Genomic DNA, 20,946 nt, shown 5'->3' with positions numbered 1-20,946 from the left:
TATATATATAAAAGAGAATTTAAATAAAAAGAAATAAATCAGTTTATATTTGGAAATTTATTTTAAGATTGATCATTGAAATTTCAGCATATTAAATTTGATTCATAAATAAACTGGTGCCTTATTTAGGATTGTGAAAATGTGAGATTGCAATCTTACGGAACACATCAAATATGGAGGCAAGATCGGGAGACTGCATACAACACTGCATTCATAAAACAACACACAAAGAACATTGAAACATATGCAGCAGAAAATTAGCCACTACCAACAGATTCAAATTTTCACCCAAAGAAATTACGTTCGTAGCACAATCCTGTCCGTCATGTAATTACCACACACTGGTATACTAAATTCATATTAACTCTTTGTGAAATCTTCGCGAAAAGAATAGCTGAGGGGTACTTTGATGATTACACCACATGCTTCACGTGGTCAGCTTGGTTTACACAAAGCGTATAACTCCACAATAATTTTGATAATTAAAATAAATTAGATCGAAAAGCAATTTACAAAAGAAAAACCTCGAACTGGTTACTAACGTCTTACTACTAACCTGATGGGTCAAACAGTTACATAAGCACGTGGTACTGGTCTCGCAAAGTACACCCCACGTGGGTTGAACATAAAGAAAAGTTGCTATATTGAAAAATATTGTCAAGACGAGACGTTATAATCACACAAGCATTCGCATTTAAGTTTGATCTTAGTTAGAGTTACTGATCAACACGTGGTTCCACTTTACTCACGAAGTAGTGACAAAGCAACTACCGGAAAATAATCTGAACTTCACACGCGAATTACACTGCTTTGCAACTTAAGATAACATTAGATATTTTAGAGCTAAACCTGAAATAAAGGTGATTAAATTTTCAGTTAGGCTGAACTTAAGAAATCCATTGTCCTACGGACTTAGCAGACACGCGCTTAGCCGGAGATCTTACCACTTCAGACGCTCGCCACGGACAGACTGCTTGGTCCCTACCTGAGGGGTGCCTCACAAATACAAACGGAAGTGACCAGAGGGGCAGCTTCCTATACCAACATGACAACGGACAGACAGGACCATACTAAGGATAGAAACCTCTTTGATTTTAGAAAGCGTAGCTACCTGTTCCGACGTTGGTCCTACTGTTCTCTAGCAGACAGCCTTGTCTGCTACCCTCAAGCATCCAACTAGAAATACATTTGCTCATTCATCCTCTCACACAGAAGGGAACGGGGATGACAGTATCTTATCATATACAGTATATAAAAGAAAGCGGATGTAGGTTCCGTATGAGACTGTGTGACATGAATTACATATAAACTGTGTTTTAAAGTGTAGTAGTGTGACAGATCGTTCTTGTTTATGTGTAAAAGTAACACGTTCCACTACTCAGTCTCCTCCCAGATAGTCAGAAACGCCACAGTAAATTTAGAAGAGGAATTTATGCCGTAAATGACAACAGATTTAAGAAATTAAACATGAAAGGGATCCAACAGAGACCTTTCAATATATAGCACGTGTCGTTGTTCTAAGAAAATTGCACATTCCTTGAAACGTGTCGCGGAGTAATGTCCCACTGAAATATCGAATGTTACGCTACCTGAGCGAGTGGCACAACCTCCAGCTCTAAGGCCCTTGTGATGTACTGGCTCTTACTGTGAGTGCCCTCAAAATGTAGGAGTGCGCATTATATTCAATGAAGCCCTAAATCTTAATACATTGTGTTCCGGTATGCGACTCACAATGAAAGCTGCTAGATTCAGGGTCACTGAATGTAACTTTCAACTCATAAGCTGTCAACACGCCAGTCCAGAGCCAAAGCACGCACTCCACTTCGTAGGTGGCAGAATATCAAACAGTTGAGGCAATAAGTTCAGACCTGTGGACGAAGCTGCAGGGTCCTCTACAGCCACCTGAGAAAGTTGGAGGTGGTTTCTGATGTCACATTCCGTGGTCTAGCTACGTACAGCCCTCTTCTAGCCACTTGTACTACATACGCATCCTTGGCGTAACACCACGTACTATATTAGCGAATGGGAAGAAAAAACTAATTCTAGAGTGGGATCGTAATGCGTCACTGGAACTCTTAACAAGCCTATTTTGCTTTCCCTGGCGCCGCTGAGGCGCAATGTTATTTGTTTTAAAATTGTTAATGTAGCGCGGAATTCGAGGTAATCACAAGAAGCTACGTGCTGAGTAAGGTTTCGGAGCGATTGCCTCTTTATTCTCCCTTCAAACACTTTCCCTGCTGCAACTTTGTCATATGATGACATGATGGAGACCGTGGCTGTTGTTTGAAGACAAATGTTGATGGTGTTAGGACAGCAACCAGCCACAAATTTACTTTCGGTTCCTTCATTCAAAGGGCACCGTTACCGGTTTCGAATCGTTGTGATTCATCCTCAGACGGTTTACACGCTTTCTTTATGACATGTGGTGTGTTTTTTTACAGATTAATTGTCCTAAAATATAAATAATAGGTAAGTATAAACACGCCACACACAGATGGATGCATTTACATCTGTTGGACGAATGTTATGGAAACAAACACTCCAAACCAACGTTTCACGTAAGTCACACGCAACGAAAATCTGTAACGCAACCATCTGTGTGGCGTGTTTACAATTATGTATTATTTATATTTTAGGACAATTAATCTGTAAAAAACACACCACATGTCATAAAGAAAGCGTGTAAACCGTCTGAGGATGAATCACAACGATTCGAAACCGGTTACCGTACCCTTTGAATAAAGGGTTGCTGTCCTAACACAATTAACATTTGTCTTTCCCCGCTTTCCCAGTCACATACCGGGACACTACAATACGTGCACAGTAGTGGTACCTCTACTAATGTTGTTTAAATCGTGGGCATACATTCTTCTCAACCTGGAAAATTTATGCTTTTCTCCGAATGATGTCCTGTCGTGGTAGTTCGTCCTATCACGCGTTCTATTTGCAAACTTTGTGTGGCGCTAGGTTAGTAGCACTGAACCACTATCTCACTTATCTCTAATGTTGGGGTCACCTATATCTTCGTATTTTCCTTCCGTTCACCATTCGTACCCAATTAAATCGCCTATGGTACTTAGACTAGGAGGCTTCTCAATAAACGCGCAACGAAATCATTAGTGTGAATTGTTACCTATTTACAATCATAAGGTGCATTGTTACGGTTAGTTTGCTTCTTGTGAGAAACCAGTTACGGCTAATCAATGATGCCAATGCAGCTGCGACATAACTTTCAGTTCGCCGTTAAATACAGGGTGTACATGAAGTCCGGAAGCACTTTCAATTATTTATTGCACAAGAACCAGACATTGTACAGATACCATACATATGTCATTTTGAAGACAAACCCTGAAAGTTTTTTTCATATATACCGCCAAAGCGTAGTTCGGTAATTTGTCGATAGTCAGCGCTAGTCGCAAACATGGTGTGTTCAGCTGCGGAGTGAGCTTTCTGTGCGTTGGAGTTAGACGAGCCGACCGCGGTAGCCACGCGGTTCTAGCGCTGCAGTCCGGAACCGCGCGACTGCTACAGCCGCAGGTTCGAATCCTGCCTCGAGCATGGATGTGTGTGACGTCCTTAGGTTAGTTAGGTTTAAGTAGTTCTAAGTTCTAGGGGACTGATGACCTCAGATGTTAAGTCCCATAGTGCTCAGAGCCATTTTTGAGTTCGACGAAAACAAGTGTGCTACAGCTGTTCAACGGATGTTTAGAACCAAGTGCGATAAGAAGCCACCAACAAAGAAGGCCAATTACCACTGGCGCAACAAATTCGTTACCACTGGTTGCTTGTGCCCGGCAAAGAGAAGCGGACGTCCCAGTGTGAGCGAAGTGAATGCGGAGCGCGTACGAGAGACAATTCATAAGGAGTCTAAACAAATTCGTGTGTCGTGCATCCCGTGAACTCGAAATGGCTCAAATTACAGTGTAGAAAGTCCTGCGACAGAAGCTGTCGATGAAACCATTCAAATTGAAGCTAGTGCAGAAGCTCAATGACAGCGACAAAGATAAGCGTTTTGTGTTTTACTCGCATGTTGCAGCAGTGGCTGATGCCTCAAATGCAGTCGGACTCTCCGTTCATCTTTCTGCAGGATGGGGACTCCACGCCATTTTGATCGTGAAGTTCGTGGATACCTGGACACGGAGCTGCCGCATCGATGGATCGGCCGTGCTACAGAAGGGGACAGCTGTTTCATGAAATGGCCTCCCCGACCTCCAGATCTCACTCCCTGTGACTTTTTTCTGTGGGGACAAATTAAAGATCTGGCGTATGTACCGGCTCTACCAAATGACGTAGCAGAGCTCGGGAGAGAATATGGGAAGTGACTGCCACAATCGACGATGCCATGCTGGGCCGGGTATGGCAAGAATTCTGCAGGGTCACTCATGGTTCGCATATAAAATGTTTGTAAAAAAATCTTTCAGAGTATTTTTTTATATTTTGCTGTCAGTTTCCTTAGACTGTAATCAGGATGAGATAAGTATTTAGAAAAACTCTCTTACAGCACAGCAGTATATCGACGATATCATCACAAGCCATCTGGTGCTTACTTTTCGGCAAATTAATAGCCAGCTGCACGCAACGAGAGTTTCCACTGCTTGTCTTCGTGCTCTCCAAACTCTACCTTGGACAGCAAGGTCGCCGGATCTGTCCCCAACTGAGAAATTTTAGTGCATTACGGGGAGAGGCCTCTAACCAGCTCCGGATTATGACGATCTAACGCGCCAATTGGGCAGAATTTGACACGATATTCCTCAGGAGGACATTCAATAACTCTACCAGGCAATACTAAGCCGAATGGGTCATAGGCGGACCATCTCGTTACTGGTTTGCTCAGTTTGTAAAGCCCTTTCTCTTGTGTAAATCATCCAATTTTTAAAAATGGTAATCATTTGTTTGTCTGTACGTCACATCTATCGATTTTGGTCCCGTACAAGATAATTCTTTCGTGGTGAATCGATATGGCTTCAATTCTGACAGTATCTCTTTTCCGAGTTTCCATACTTCGCAGAAGCTCTCCAGGATACCTTGCTAAGCTAGCACTCTATAGCCATCGTTAAGGGTGAAGATTCCAGTCGCAGTCCAGCACAGAATGTACTGTAAGATGAAGGATTCATTCTGAAATATTTTTCTTCTATTTTGCAGAGTATTCTCTGTGTTATATGTCGTTAGCTGAATCTGAACTTACCAGAGTAAGTTTTGTACTACCTTCATGCTTCGCAAAAGTTTCCCTTTTGTTTATCAGAAACTTCTTTTTTCAACATTCTTTTGACCACAGGAAATCGCTACGTGTGATGGATGTAACAGTAAACTTTCAGTCTCGATGCAGTTCGATGGAACGTGCTGTGTGCGCGCTTTTGAAGGGGAACAATGCGGCTCGTGTACATGTTCAGTCATTCAGCGTTCTTCTAAGGATCACTTAACGCTTAAACCGAGTGCACATAGTCACTTTGCGGCAAGATGGTGTAGGCGTAGCTCCTCTACTCGAACCTCCGGCTGTTGTAGTGAGACAAGAGACGTTGAAGACTTGTCTCGTAGTGATCCCTGCGGTCAACAATACCAGCCGACTGCCGCTACCTACTAGTTGTTGGTCCCAGGTACCCCACAGTGAATGCACTGTCTGGAGGCAACTGGGAGGACAGTATCGACCCAGGCAGCACGCAGTCCACTCCACAGTATCTACAGTGACCAAAAATAAAAGTTTCCTATTGCCAAAACTCTAATACTGTACGTTGTGATGCAGAAATACGTTATGATAACAACGGATTGATTTACTTGTAACGTAATTCTAGCTTAAACAGTCCATGTTCCCACTGTGAGACGTCAGTCTATGGCACCTTTGTCACTAATAAACATTGCAGTGCTGTGTGTCATTTAGAGAGTTGCTTCAGGATGGTTCGGACAACAATAACGTACGAGCTGAGGCTCTGCATAGTCACTCAAATGGAGAAGGGGATAAGACAGATGGACGTCGCAGCGAATGTCGCTGTGAGTCAAAGTGATATCTCTAGAATCTGGAACAAGTTTCTATCGACAGGATCAGTTGATGATCGTCACAGAAGTGAGCATGGAAGAAAAACATTTTCAGGACCGATACCTGCGTAGAACAGGAAGCAGAAACTCTCAACCCAATGCTACAAGTCAACTGCGGCAGTTCCAAACAGCTACAGGAGTGCACGTGTCAACACAGCGATACGAAATAGGCTCCATGAGCAAGGATAGTGTGCCAGAAGACATCTCAAGGTTCCTCCTCTAAATCGAGTTGAGAGGGGCTCGTACAGCACGGGTACGAAATCACTCTTTGTGGATTTGACAGCACTGGGACACAATGCTCTTTTCTGATGAGATCCATATCAGTCTCCACCTGACAATACTGATATTGATGTGTGGAGGCAACGAGAACGACGTTTACACCTTAACTGTGTCGTACGCCGCCACTTTCATCAGTGCGGCTCAATCATGTTTTAGGGTGAAATCATGTATGTAATGACTTATGAGAAGTAACGGGCCGGCATCCTTGCACGCACTGTTTCTCCGTTTGGGTGAGAGGACTGGAACGGGATTCACGCTGATAACGATGTTAAAACGAGCGGTTAGCTATCGTTTTGCCTCACCAGAGACCTTACAGGGCATCATAGAGGCCGCTTTGGAGGTATGGAACAATATCTCACAGGCTTATGTGGACAGTTTCGTAAAGAGCATGCCTAACTACATTAAAAAGTGTCTGCAGTTACGAGGAGGGCCAATTACTTCTTAAACAATATCTTGTGCAAGATGACAGTGAGAAAAACTGTACTGTTTGGAGTGGAATCTTATATAAGGTATTTTTTTTATTTTTTTGTTTGTGTTTACGAAGGGGGAAACGTGTTATTTAGTTTTGTTGCCTGATAACTATATCTGCCAGAAAAAAAACCAGTTTTGTTTCCTACTATATACAGTACTGACGATAAAGCGATACGCAACATTTATTTCGGCCACTGTATTTGCGCTTTGAGCGTCCATTAGGAACAACAGCACAACACCCCAGTGCAGAACTAGTATCCTTGACGTCGGGACGTCTTCGTGGACGAGTGCAGTTTTGTCTGACGCCTGATGATCATCATAGAAGAGCGCGCAGGCTGCCAGGCGGCAGTAATCGTCTAGGCATGCCGTTCCACGGTTTCAGTAGGGCGGATGTCAATCATATTTTTGGATCGGTATCATAGAGAAAAATTAAAAAGCTTCGATTAACGTCTCATCGCTGGGGTTGACAATCATATAAAACTTCTTAAGAATACTTCATGGATGCCATTAACAGTTCAAATTGTTCAAATAGCTCTGAGCACTACGGGACTTAACATCTGTGGTCATCAGTCCCCTAGAACTTAGAACTACTTAAACCTAACTAACCTAAGGACATCACACACATCCATGCCCGCGGCAGGATTCGAACCTGCGACCGTAGCGGTCACGCGGTTCCAGACTGAAGCGCCTAGAACCGCACGGCCACAACTGCCGGGTCGCCATTAACAGTAGAAATGATTTATTTTTACTATTGCAATATCGGCCTTAAGGCTAATATCAAGTGGTAAACGGCAAAACATGGTGCTAAAGCACATATTAAACTTTAAAAATCTGATATGTACACAAGCCATCGTCGTGTATGAGCCTTTAAACACCTTTATCGTAATTCCCAACAAACCACTGTCTTTATGCACGTTTATACAAGAACTCATGTACGCAATGTACAAAAACAGCGGTTTGTTGGGATTTATGATAAAGGTGTTAAAAAACTCAGCTAAATAATTTCTACAGTCAATGGGGACTTGGATGAGCTTTCATATGTTTACAATAGGCATTTGATAGCATTCCAAGAAAACTTCTTTGGAAAGCATTACGTATGAAAGACATAGAGGAGCCCCAAAAAAACAGTACATGAAAAGTATAAAGACAATACATGCTAAATAAAAACAGGCAATAAACTTTTACAAGCGAAGGCCAAGTAACTAGTGCTATTCGAATAACATACATAATAATAGCTACAGAAAATAGTCTTGTAAATATAAGAGAATCAGATTCTGATGACCCAAAATCGAAGCCCTTATGGAATACCAGGACAACAGCAATTTTTTTTTAACGATTTACTATTTAATAGCTGGGAACCACGACACAAACACAGCCTTTATAAAAAGACGAACTATTCGACTATAATGGCCTGGTCGGCAATATGTAAACTTCAGATCACAATTAATTAACGGCGTGATTTGGCTCCTGGGATGTTCTTGAAACACTGTAATTGCTATGATTCAAGAATCCTGTTTTAATTCGCTTTCATCGAGAATGAATGTTTCATCCCGGGTGAACATGCAGTGCTTGTATAAACTTGTTCATAATGGTGTCAACAGAGCGCTTGATGCAATGAGAGAGGAAGTTTCCATAAGGAAATTGTAACGATAGACTTATCATTATACTGCTCTTCTCAGAACTGCGCACCATTTTTTTATTACGGGACTCCGCCACACGAGTGTCACTTTTTAGTCGTGACCCTGACTCCGCCAGTTGTTTCCGGTTTTCAGCGGACAGCGGCGATTTTCCGCGGCTCAGTCCCAGCGCCTCGGTGCAATTTGCCAGTATCCAACGTTTGGGTAATCCGCTAATGTGATTAAAGCTCGATAACGGAGGGCGTACGAGCGAACCTCTTAACCTTTATCACAACCAGTTACGTAACAGCAACGAACAGACACTGAGTAGGAAATGTGAGAGTTCTGCGATGATTTCCAGCCTCAATTTTATCAAAACAAACACGTAGTTTCGGATGAAACATTTTCTGTGAACCAAAACTCTTTGCTTTATTCACTCATACACAATCCAGGTTTCTCAAAATCTACGATACATTTTTAAATTGGAGCATGAATGGTAACGGATACTGTTGGAGACAGACTACTCTGCATTCCAGAACTGTTATGTTAGTCGTGTGAATGGACTATTTTCTCTTTGTAGACAAAACCTTCCCTATTGAAAATTTCTCCATTGAGGATTGTAACTGAAAAGGTGACTTACTGTAAATGAACGTCAAATCACTCAAGAATGAAATAAGTACCTGTTCTGTGACTATGGTCTCGTCATTAGACCAATTGTGAAGCTAAATAAGACATGCAATAACACATTAAACACAGTATAGAAGGGCCAACGCCGAGTTGACCATCCCTTCATCTATTAGTCGATATGTCTGCGTGCCCATATAGCTGCGATGGCTGTTCCTTTTATGTTAACGTGTTCGCTTGTGGTCGTTGCAGTTCTGGCACCGTTTTAGCCTTTTCTGTGACAGTGGACAGTTAGGTATCTGAGACATACGACATCGTGGAATTGTCGTTTTAGAGTTCGTTATAAAACGTTCGGGAAAAGTCACGTTTGCTTTTAGTTACTGCACGTAAGTCATATATCACACACTCACACACACACACACACACACACACACACACACAAGGGGTGTTACGGGTATAAGTGCAGATATTTTTGTTGGTATCTGAGGACGGTGTGCCCAACAACATTACGTCAGTATTTACTTCATTAGCAAACTAATAATTATAGCTGTTAGGAGTTCGAAATCAAATGGTTCAAATGGTTCTAAGCACTATGATACTCAACATCTGAAGTCATCAGTCCCCTAGAACTTAGAACTACTTAAACCTAACTAACGTAAATACATCACATACATCCATGCCCGAGGCAGGATTCGAACCTGCGACCGTAGCAGCCGCGTGGTTCCTGACTGAAGCGCTTAGAACCGCTCGACCGCAGCGGCTGTTAGGAGTACTATGTGTTTAGTTTGATTACTGCCACCAAGTACATGTGGCAAGAAGAAGCAATTAACGCGTATTTTCCCCTGCGGAGCAGGTCAAGTATCGGATTGTGGTCGCGTGGAACCAAATCGGTTACTCTATACTGAAAGGCAGCACAGTTCACTTAGTGATGAAGTTATGACTGTGGAGAAAACATCAGGTAGTAAATTCTGTGACGTGTTTGTGGGAAGATCGTTAGACGCACAAAAAAAGAAACGACACACTGAAATGAGTACATATTAAGGTATATACAGTATTGTCAGAAACAACCTAAAAAAAGTTGTAACTGTTGCAGAGTAATTTTAATTGTTAAGAAAAAAAGTTCGATGCGTTGCACCGTTTCCGTGTTAATTAACAATGAAGTCAGCCAATCAGGCCGTTGCGCGCGCAAATTCAAACGGCCCAAGTGGTCCCGGGTTCGATTCCTGGCGAGGTCAGGGATTTTCACCTGCCTCTAGATGACTGGGTGTTTGTGTTGTCCTCATCATTTCATAATCATCCGTGAAAGTTGCGAGATTGGACTGACTAAAGGTTGGGAATTTGTACGGGCCCTGATAACCGCGCAGTTGAGCGCCCCTCAAACCAACATCATCATCATCATCATCATCATCAAACGGACCGCCAGATACAGTTGGTGTCAGTTGCTTTCATAAAGTAGATAGTAGCACCTTTAACCCAGGTTCGAGCTTTACTACCGTTCCATATCCAATTTTTCATTGCTCTCTTGTTCGGTTTTAGAAAACCAAACGAAGAACACGTTCGGAGACACAGTCTACGCTCGGGCCGCTTATGTGGTGTCTCAAAAGGTACGCTACAACTTCAATGTGTTATGGAACGCAAACTAAGTAACTGTGTGACAGACGAACCCGCAAAGTTTACAGAATGAAATTTTCACTCTGCAGCGGCGTGTGCCCTGATATAAAACGTCCTTGGTGATTAAAACTGTGTCCCAGGTTGTCGTGGGTGGAGCATAATGACAAAGGTTCAAAAAATGGCTCAGATTGGACTGGTTTCTTCAGACTAAATCGGGCACGTAGGTTCAAAGAATCTGCCACACATATTATAAGAAGAATCCACCCTCGCAGACGTCGATACAGCAATGGTATAGGAATTTCATACAGACAGGAAGCTTGATGTGAAGCATCATATCCTACGACCAGGAACTGACTGGGTCCTACGGGAACGTGTATAGATGTATCCATATGGACTGCAACTGTTGCACGCATTGAACCACATGACAAGGCACAACGTAAGCAGCTCACTGCGAACGCTCTTCGCCGCTTAGAGGAAAACGGAAAATTTTTGAACAACCTAGCATTTTCTGAAGAAGCAACATTCCACGTGTGTGGTAAGGTAAACAAACACATTGATCGCATCTGAGGCTCAATCAATCCGCATACTGCGGCGGAAGAGATACGCAACAGCCCGAAAGTGAATGTGCAGTGTCTTTTGACGGTTGATCGCCTTGTTGGACCCTAACAGTATACTCGTACGCTGGAGCTGTTTGAGCTCCACAACTGGCTGGCCGCCAAGATACAGTCTTTTGCCAACCTGACGGTGCATCGGCAGATTGGGCTCAGACTGTCCGAGATGTTCTGGACGAAGTGTTTCCAGATTTCTGGACTGGCAGAGGTGGTCCGATTCCTAGGCCTTCTATGTCGTCTGACATTACATCGATGGACTTCTTTCAATAGGGGTATGCTAAGGACAAAGTCTACCAAACTTCTGCCAACCACATCAAATAATGGTCTCACTCTCTGCTGGTGCAGGTTTCAAATCCTGTTTGACCATCATGACTTAGGTTTTTCATGGTACCGTAAACCACTGTATGTAGACGCCGTGGTGAAGCCTTAGGGAAGGACACCACCGATTTCCTACACTATACTCCTCGTCCTCAGCATCTGTGATGACCTCGTTATTGGCAGAAAACGTTAAATCTCTCGTTTCCTTCTGTTGATCAGCTATCAGCTATGTCGTAATGTTTTCAGGAAACGCGTCTCATTCGTTTCCACGGTGATTCTCACCTGTTTCGATTTTTCGCTCGAGTGATGAAGTAACTTACCAACGCGTCGATTGTTGCCTTGTTCCTAGTCCACACTGACGACCACATCTTATCGCACGTATCGCTTCTGGTAAAAAAAAGAAAAAAAATAAGAATCCGTAAATATTAAATCGATCACGTAAAGAAACACTCCGACATTGCTTAATGTATTATTGCGTGTCGTGTGTAGCATTAAATTCAGCGTGATATTGATGAAACAATGGCCACGAAACTCGTAGTTTAGAGTAAGTCATTTTAATTGTGATTAAGCTTGAGTTTTGGTCACGTTAAAAAATCTGGCTACTGTAATATTTGAGTAGTGAATTTGAAACGGACCTCGGAAGATAAAATGTCTTTCCAAACTGTATGTCTAATAATTTGATGACACATCAACACTACGCCTCTCCAGCTATTTTTACTAATGATAACAATCACAAATCACTTATGATGCAGCACTTTTAGCTCCACTTCCACACACCGCACCGAGGGCTTAATTTCGCCTTAAAACGCGCCGGAACGGCGTTGCGGCAGCTCCTTGGAATTTTTTTTTAACTCATTGGAACTCGTAGGCACCAATGTTTAAAATACTACACGTGTATTACATCACAACGTAACTATAATTTGCCGCTGTGTCGGCACAAGTGAACGTAACAACGGCTGACAAACCTGATGTGATGGGCAGGGGCGTACCATGTGTGTGTGTGTGTGCGTGCGTACAGCATACTAAGCCTTTTATGGCTGGGGAGGAGGCGTGGGGGATAGTATGCTTGAAGATGTGTTCGGCAGCTAAAATTTTAGAATTAAGCACAGATCGCACCACTGTTAAATGAGTGTGCAGTCTCAAGAGAATGGGAGCTTCGCAAGGAATCTGAAAGAAACAACACATACTCTAATTCATTAACAGGGTCATTTTCTTTTTCAAGATGAATAATTCCGTTAAAGGTACACTGTATATATCGATGCTATCATCTGCCGATAGATTGTTCCATTGAAGTGCTCATCTGATTATTTCAGGTTACACTCAACGCTTAACATCATAATTATTTCCTGAATAGTTCTTTGATGAATAGCTGTTGACACATATCGATGGCACTTCAGACCGTAATCAGGCACAAGATATGAGATACATGTTAGTTTTTATATCATCATAAGTAGGTCGAATACACGTATCATGCTATAAACTGTTTCTAGGTTGTTAACTGCAATTTGTGAGATAGAGTTTATAGTCTCCGGTAGCATCCTGAGATCACTCAATTACTCACGGTACCGACAGCTTCGCTTTGGCTGACTGACATAACTGAATAAATACGGATGTCAGATTAATGTAACTCTACAATTCCTCTGAAAGAATAGTCGCGTACAGTAATCGAAACAGAAATGCTCTGGATCAAAGGGCCTCGATTCGATCCTACTTACAGGGTTGAACAGCAATATTGTGACTATGAATTGATTCCAGAGCTGCAAAATAGATTGGAATAGCAAACAACAACCTATTATTTCAGTTGGTCGAGAAAAAACGTTTATGAACACAGGAATCCTGCTGAAAACATTCTTCGAGAATTTCAATTCAAAAGCTGTAGAGATAAAAACGCAAAGAAATTTGATTACCTTGGGTGAAATCAGAAGGAACAATTGCGCTGAGGTTTTGCTGTGTTCCGAGAGTTTGCTTTCATGGTGCAACGTGGTTTGCTGCGGTGGCAATGACGTCAGTGGCGGACGGACCCGGCGTCGGGAATAATGGCTCATTTTTCATGGGGACAGCCACACAGCACGCCTCATCTCTAGCTCCTGCTGCACATCGTAAACCGTTGACATTTCTTCGTTGGTCGACATCGGAGGGAGTCCTCTCACATTGTCAACCCAATTGATGTCGTAGACGGCCTCCTGCGACAGAAACTACAGAAGAATATCTGTTAACTTGAGGGAAGTAATTTTCCTGCATAGGCTGCTTTTATTTTTTTAAATAAACACATTACTTCATTTCAGTATCAAGAAAAGAACAGCAATCAGTCACAAAATCCGATATTTATTGGAACAGATCTGGATTTCGACTAGTACATGCTCACCAGGAGAGCAATTCCAAGACGTGACAGAGCACCTAATGTGTCGGACTATAAACACTAATACCTTACATGGGAACGCATGTCCCTGAAAAAGAGACAGATGTCCGTCAGTCACATGCATGCCAATGTCATTCGTTAGTGTTTATACTCCGATACGTTGGAATCTATTTACCTGTTGGCTCAAAAAAAAAAAAAAAAAAAAAAAATAGTGGTTCAAATGGCTCTGAGCACTATGGGACTTAACATCTGAGGTCATCAGTCGCCTAGAACTTAGAACTACTTAAACCTAACTAACCTAACGACATCACACACATCCATGCCCGAGGCAGGATTCGAACCTGCGACCGTAGCGGTCACGCGTTTCCAGACTGAAGCGCCTAGAACCGCACAGCAACACCGGCCGGCTACCTGTTGGCAACTGCACCAATGATGACTTTGGAATAGTCGAAAAATACATGTGCACCAATAAACAACGGATTTTGCGACTGGTTGCTGTCTTTTTCTTGATGTCGAAATTCTTAATGCTCGCTGCGGACACATGGATCTAATGGACTCCAATTTAGTTAATTTTGTTTCATGATTTTTCTATTAGCCCTTTGGGCATTTTCAAGCAACCTCTATCACAGTGAAAAATTGTTGTCACATAATATCTTCCACGCATTTACGTGGAGGAAGCTTCCATTAATCGTGTCATTACAAAAAAGTGTCTTATGATCATGGTAGTAACGAGTACAACGCTCACAGATCTGAATTTCGCACATAAAATGAGAAAATGAAGTTAGCTAATAGCAAAAGTATGAAATAAAGTGTTTATTTAAAAAAAAGAAACAGTTTATGGAGGGAAAGACATTCCTCAACAAATTCCCGGCGGCTGTGAACGCGTGTACACAAAAGACTAATTTCTGTTAATTTACCTGGTAAGGTCGATTTTTCACGAGGCTTGGAACTTACAGTGTCTCTGCCTTCTTCGCCGAGTTTGAGCTCAAGTACCTCGCTCTCATTTTATGTCTCAAGAAGCGAACATTGTACAACAGTGCCCCCCTCCCACCATGCGACCATGAATCATGTGTCGCCAATTTTGAACTAAAGCAGTAAACAAAAATCAGTTCCCGTGGTTAAGGAACTTCGTTCTGTTGCGAGTAACATTATGTGCCTTCACATTTAACTCTGTTAGAGTTGCGAAGTGATTAACATTGTTGTTGCCGGTACTATCACCATTTCTAGATTTAGGCTGGTTCAAATGGCTCTGAGCACTATGGGACTTACCATCTATGGTCATCAGTCCCCTAGAACTTAGAACTACTTAAACCTAACTAACCTAAGGACATCACACAACACCCAGTCATCACGAGGCAGAGAAAATCCCTGTCCCCGCCGGGAATCGAACCCGGGAACCCGGGCGCGGGAAGCGAGAACGCTACCGCACGACCACGAGCTGCGGACTGTCAATAAGGATTGTTCAAATGGTTCAAATGGCTCTGAGCGCTATGGGACTTAACATCTCAGGTCATCAGTCCCCTAGAACTTAGAGCTACTTAAACCTAACCAACCTAAGAACATCACACACATCCATGCCCGAGGCAGGATTCTAACCTGCGACCGTAGCGGTCGCGCGGCTCCAGACTGAAGCGTCTAGAACCGCTCGGCTACCAGCGGCCGGCCAATAGGGATTGTTCCGTCGAAAAAAGTGTACCTGTTGTAAATAAAGACACATTTGAAACTTATAACAACCTGTGTATGGGCTGCAATCGTTGGCCGCTCTGCCTACCTGTGAAATCCGCATATCAATTTCTTCTTCCATTATCGAAATATTTGCGGTACAAGTTTTAGATGTTATACGCACTGGTGTGGATAGATACACTGACGAAGAATAGGCCGATACGCTCTTCGTATATGGATCGATGATTGCAGTGGAAGAGAGCCGCAAACAGCCCTACGCCGACCTGTTGTATCCACGGCAACTGCTTAATGGTACTTCTGTATGTGAGCGTTTTTGCGTTACTCTGCTTTGTTTTCGGTGTTTTGGTGATTACAAATTGCAGATTTTTTTCACAGTTGTGAAGGTATTTTCATAGAAAGAAAGGTAATTGGGATAACAAACTGAATAAATCGTATTTCCATTAGTATTCTGTATCGAGGCACCGAAGACCACATGTCTCATCAAAATGTTCTGAAATTATCCCAGGAGAAGGCAGTTTTGTCGGTAGGGTTGGGTTTAAGGTGGATAAGGTGAGAGAGAGTCTGTTTGCGTGAATTTTGCTATCTGTCATAGTAGATAAAGGAAGCTACTTTTGAGCCAATGGTGCGAGGTATTTCTAAAACGGTCAAGATCTGCAGAAGTTGTCCAGGAGCTGCGTGTTCAGTTGCGGAAGACTGGAAAAGGCGACATCGGCAGACAGATCAAGACCCACATTACGACCAGCTTCCTGAAACTGCTAATACCAGTAACAGTTGATTTCAAGTGCAAGTGTTTTTTTTATTTATTCCGATTGCGAACAACATTGAAACTTGAAACTTCCTGGCAGATTAAAACTGTGTGCCGGACCGAGACTCGAACTCGGGACCTTTGGCTTACGCGGGCAAGTGCTCTACCATTCATCTACTCATTCTTCTACGAACAACATTGTTTTATACTGGGTAGTTAATTTTGGTCTATGATGAACAACTGCAGATCAGAATACGAATAATTTTCCAATCACATCGAGCCAACATATATAATACGGTACAGAGTAATAAACCAAACAAGTTTCATCGTTTTTATCTAAGAACAATGAAGTTTTTTGGCGTATTAGTATGGGTGTACCATATTTATTTATGTTGGCTCGATGTGGCTGGAAAAGTATTTGCACTGAGGTCTACAAATGGTCATCGTAGGCCGAAATTAGTACCTGGCATAAAATACTGTGGTCCGTAACTGGATTAAATACAAAAATACCTCCTTGGACCACTGTGGAATTTTACTGCTACTATGTCGCAACTAGCGTATGTTTTTAGGTTTCCTTGCCTCAATAGGTAAAAACGGAATCCTTATAGGACCGTTTAGTTGTTCATCTCTCTCTCTCTCTCTCTCTCTCTCTCTCTCTCTCTCTCTCTTTCTCTTTCTCTCTCTCTCTCTCGCTCTCTCTCTGTGTGTTTGTGTGTATGTGTGTGAGCGAGTGTGCGTATGTGTCTATATGTCCGACTGTTCAAAACCCTTTTTCTCAGCTACGGGTAGACGTGTCAAGTTGAAATTTCTGGCGCATATTAAGATCTACGATCCATTTCTACATCTACATCTACATATACAGGGTGTTACAAAAAGGTACGCCCAAACTTTCAGGAAACATTCCTCACACACAAATAAAGGAAAGATGTTATGTGGACATGTGTCCGGGAACGCTTAATTTCCATGTTAGAGCTCATTTTAGTTTCGTCAGTATGTTCTTCCACCTACGCTCAATGGGGCACGTTATCATGATTTCATACGGGATACTCTACCTCTGCTAGAACATGTGTCTTTACAAGTACGACACAACATGTGGTTCATGCACGATGGAGCCCCTGCACATTTCAGTCGAAGTGTTCGTACGCTTCTCAATATCAGATTCGGTGACCAATGGATTGGTAGAGGCGGACCAATTCCATGGCCTCCACGCTCTGCTGACCTCAACCCTCTTGACTTTCATTTATGGGGGCATTTGAAAGCTCTTGTCTATGCAACCCCGGTACCAAATGTAGAGACTCTTCGTGCTCGTATTGTGGACGGCTGTGATACAATACGCCATTCTCCAGGGCTGCATCAGCGCATCAGGGATTCCATGCGATGGAGGGTGGATGCATGTATCCTCGCTAACGGAAGACATTTTGAACATTTCCTGTAACAAAGTGTTTGAAGTCACGCTGGTACGTTCTGTTGCTGTGTGTTTCCATTCCATGATTAATGTGATTTTAAGAGAAGTAATAAAATGAGCTCTAACATGGAAAGTAAGCGTTTCCGGACACATGTCCACATAACATATTTTCTTTCTTTGCGTGTGAGGAATGTTTCCTGAAATTTTCGCCGTACCTTTTTGTAACACCCTGTATACTCCACTAGCCACCAAGCGGTATGTGGCGGAGGGCACAATTCGCGCCAAAGTCATATCCCCTCCCCTCTACCACTCGCGGATCGCGCGAGGGAAAAACGACTGTCTGAACGCCCCAGTACAAGCTCTTATTTCCCTTGTCTTTGAATCGTGATCGTTGCGCGATTTGAAAGTTGGCGGTAATAATATATGCTCTACATCCTCGGTGAAGATCGGATTTCTGAATTTAGTGAACAGCCCCATCCGTTTAGCGCGCCGTCTATCTGCAAGTGTGTCCCTCTTCAAAGTTTCTATGAGATTTGTAACGCTCTCGCGATGGGTAAACGTAATAGTCACGAATCCTGCCGCTCTTCTTTGGGGCCTTCTCAATCTCTTGAATCAGACTTGTAAGGGTCCCATACAGACGAACAATACTCCAAGACTGGACGAACTAACGTATTGTAAGCTATTTCCTTTGTTGAAGGACTGCATCGTTTCAAGATTCTACCAATAAACCGCAATCTACAGTTCGCCTTACCCGTTACTTGTGTAATCTGATCATTCTATTTGAGATCATTTCGAATACTCACACCCAGATACTTGACGGACGTTACCGCTTCCAAAGACTGGGCATTTATTTTGTACTCGTACATTAATGGGGATTTTCGCCTTGTTATACGCAGTACGTTACACTTACTAATATTGAGAGATAACTGCCAGTCATTACATCACACATTTATTTTCTGCAAATCCTCATTGATTTGTTCACAACTTTCCTGTGATACTACTTTCCTGTAGACTACAGCGTCATCGACAAACAGTCTAATGCCACTGTCAATACCATCAACCAGATCGTTTATGTAAATCGCAAAAAGCAGCGGACCTATTATGCTGCCCTGGTGCACACCTGAAGTTACGCTTGTTTCTGTTGAAGTCATCCCATTCAGGACGACATACTGCTCCCTGTTTGTTAAAAAACTTTCTATCCAACCCTATATGTCATCGGATAGACCGTAAGCGCGCACTTTTTGTAGCAAGCGACAGTGCGGAACTGAGTCGAACGCCTTTCGAAAGTCGAGAAATACGGCATCAACCTGGGAGCTGGTATCTAGAGCCTGTTGTATATGAAGCACAAAGAGGGCCAGCTGTGTCTCGCATGACCGCTGTTTCCTAAAACCGTGCTGGTTTCTGCAGATGAGCTTCTCAGAGTCTAGAAAGGTCATTTTGTCTCAACACAAAATATGTTCCATGATTCTACAACAAATCGATGTCAGTGAAATTGGCCGGTAAGTCTGTGCATCCGATTTTCTACCCTTTTTATAGATTGCTATGACGTGGGCCTTCTTCCAGTCCCGTGGAACTTTCCGCCGTTCCATTGATCTCTGATAGCTGACGGATAAGAATGGTGCTACATTTGTAGCACAGTCAACATAAAATCTTACGGGGATACCGTCTGGGCCAGATGCATTCCTGGCGTCTAAAGATCTTAACTGTTTTACAATCCCAGATACACTAAACACTATGTCAGCCATCCTTTCGTTTGTTCGATAATTGAAAGGGTGAATGGTGCTGCAGTCCTCTATCGTAAACGAGTTTTTGAAAGGTAGGTTTAGAATTTCGGCCTTCTCTTTATCATCATCAGTTACATTACCCGATGTAAAAAAGAAGAGAAACTTCTAAGTCAAGGCAATCAAAAGATACGGCCGTTTATGTCACATTTTCAGATACTCGCAAATTCACTTATAAAAACCTACAGGGAGCTTACTGTTGACCTAGAGTCATGAAATTTGCCGAGAAGCAAGGTTTCGCAGTACAACCGAAAAAGTCCGAAATTGTTAATTTGTAATTATATCACATGAAAAATATAGTTCCTTCGTTATTTGTTATTCGTCTCCAAATTTGAAATTAAAACATTCTCGAAAGTCTTGGAATCCCGTGGGCTGATATCTTGCCAGTATCAATGTCGATAACAGGAAAAAATCAATATCCTCCATTCCCAGAATGGATTAACTCTGCCTCAGCGAAAGCCTCAGTGCGCGAGTTCTAACCCTGGCCCCGTTTTTTTCTTCATCTGCATCTACATCTGCATGGATACTCTGCAAATCACGTGTAAGTGCCTGGCAGAGGGTTCATCGAATCACCTTCACAATTCCCTATTATTCCAATCTCATATAGCGCGCGGAAAGAATGAAGACCCATATCTTTCCGTACGAGCTCTGATTTCCCTCATTTTATCGTGGTGATCGTTTCGCCCTATGTAGGTCGGTGTCAACAAAACATTTTCCCATTCTGAGGAGAATGCTGGTGATTGGAATTTCGTGAGAAGATTCCGTCGCAACGAAAAACGCCTTTCTTCTAATGATTTCCAGCCCAAATCCCGTATGATTTGTGTGACACTCTCTTCCATATTTCGCGATAATACAAAACGTGCTGCTTTTCTTTGAACTTTTTCGATGTACTTCGTCAGTCCTATCTGGTAAGGATCCCACACCGCGCAGCAGCATTCTAAAAGAGGACGGACAAGCGTAGCATAGGCAGTCTCCTTAGTAGATCTGTTACATTTTCTAAGTGTCCTGCCAATAAAACGCAGCCTTTGGTTAGCCTCCCCCACAACATTTTCTATGTGTTCTTTCCAATTTAAGTTGTTCGTAATTGTAATACCTAGATATTTAGTTGAATTTACGGCTTTTAGATTAGACTGATTTATCGTGTAACCGAAGTTTAACGAGTTCCTTTTAGTACTCATGTGGATGACCTCACACTTTTCGTTATTTAGGGTCAACTGCCACTTTTCGCACCTTTCAGATGTCTTTTCTAAATTGTTTTGGAGTTTGTTTTGGTCTTCTGATGACTTTATTAGTCGATAAACGACAGCGTCATCTGCAAACAACCGAAGACGGCTGCTCAGATTGTCTCCCAAATCGTTTATATAGATAAGGAACCGCAAGGGGCCTATAACACTACCTTGGGGAACGCCTGAG

The sequence above is a fragment of the Schistocerca americana genome, chromosome 2 (genome assembly GCF_021461395.2).
Source record: "Schistocerca americana isolate TAMUIC-IGC-003095 chromosome 2, iqSchAmer2.1, whole genome shotgun sequence".
NCBI classification, from domain to species: Eukaryota; Metazoa; Arthropoda; class Insecta; order Orthoptera; family Acrididae; genus Schistocerca; species Schistocerca americana.
This window is presented reverse-complemented; position numbering follows the sequence as displayed.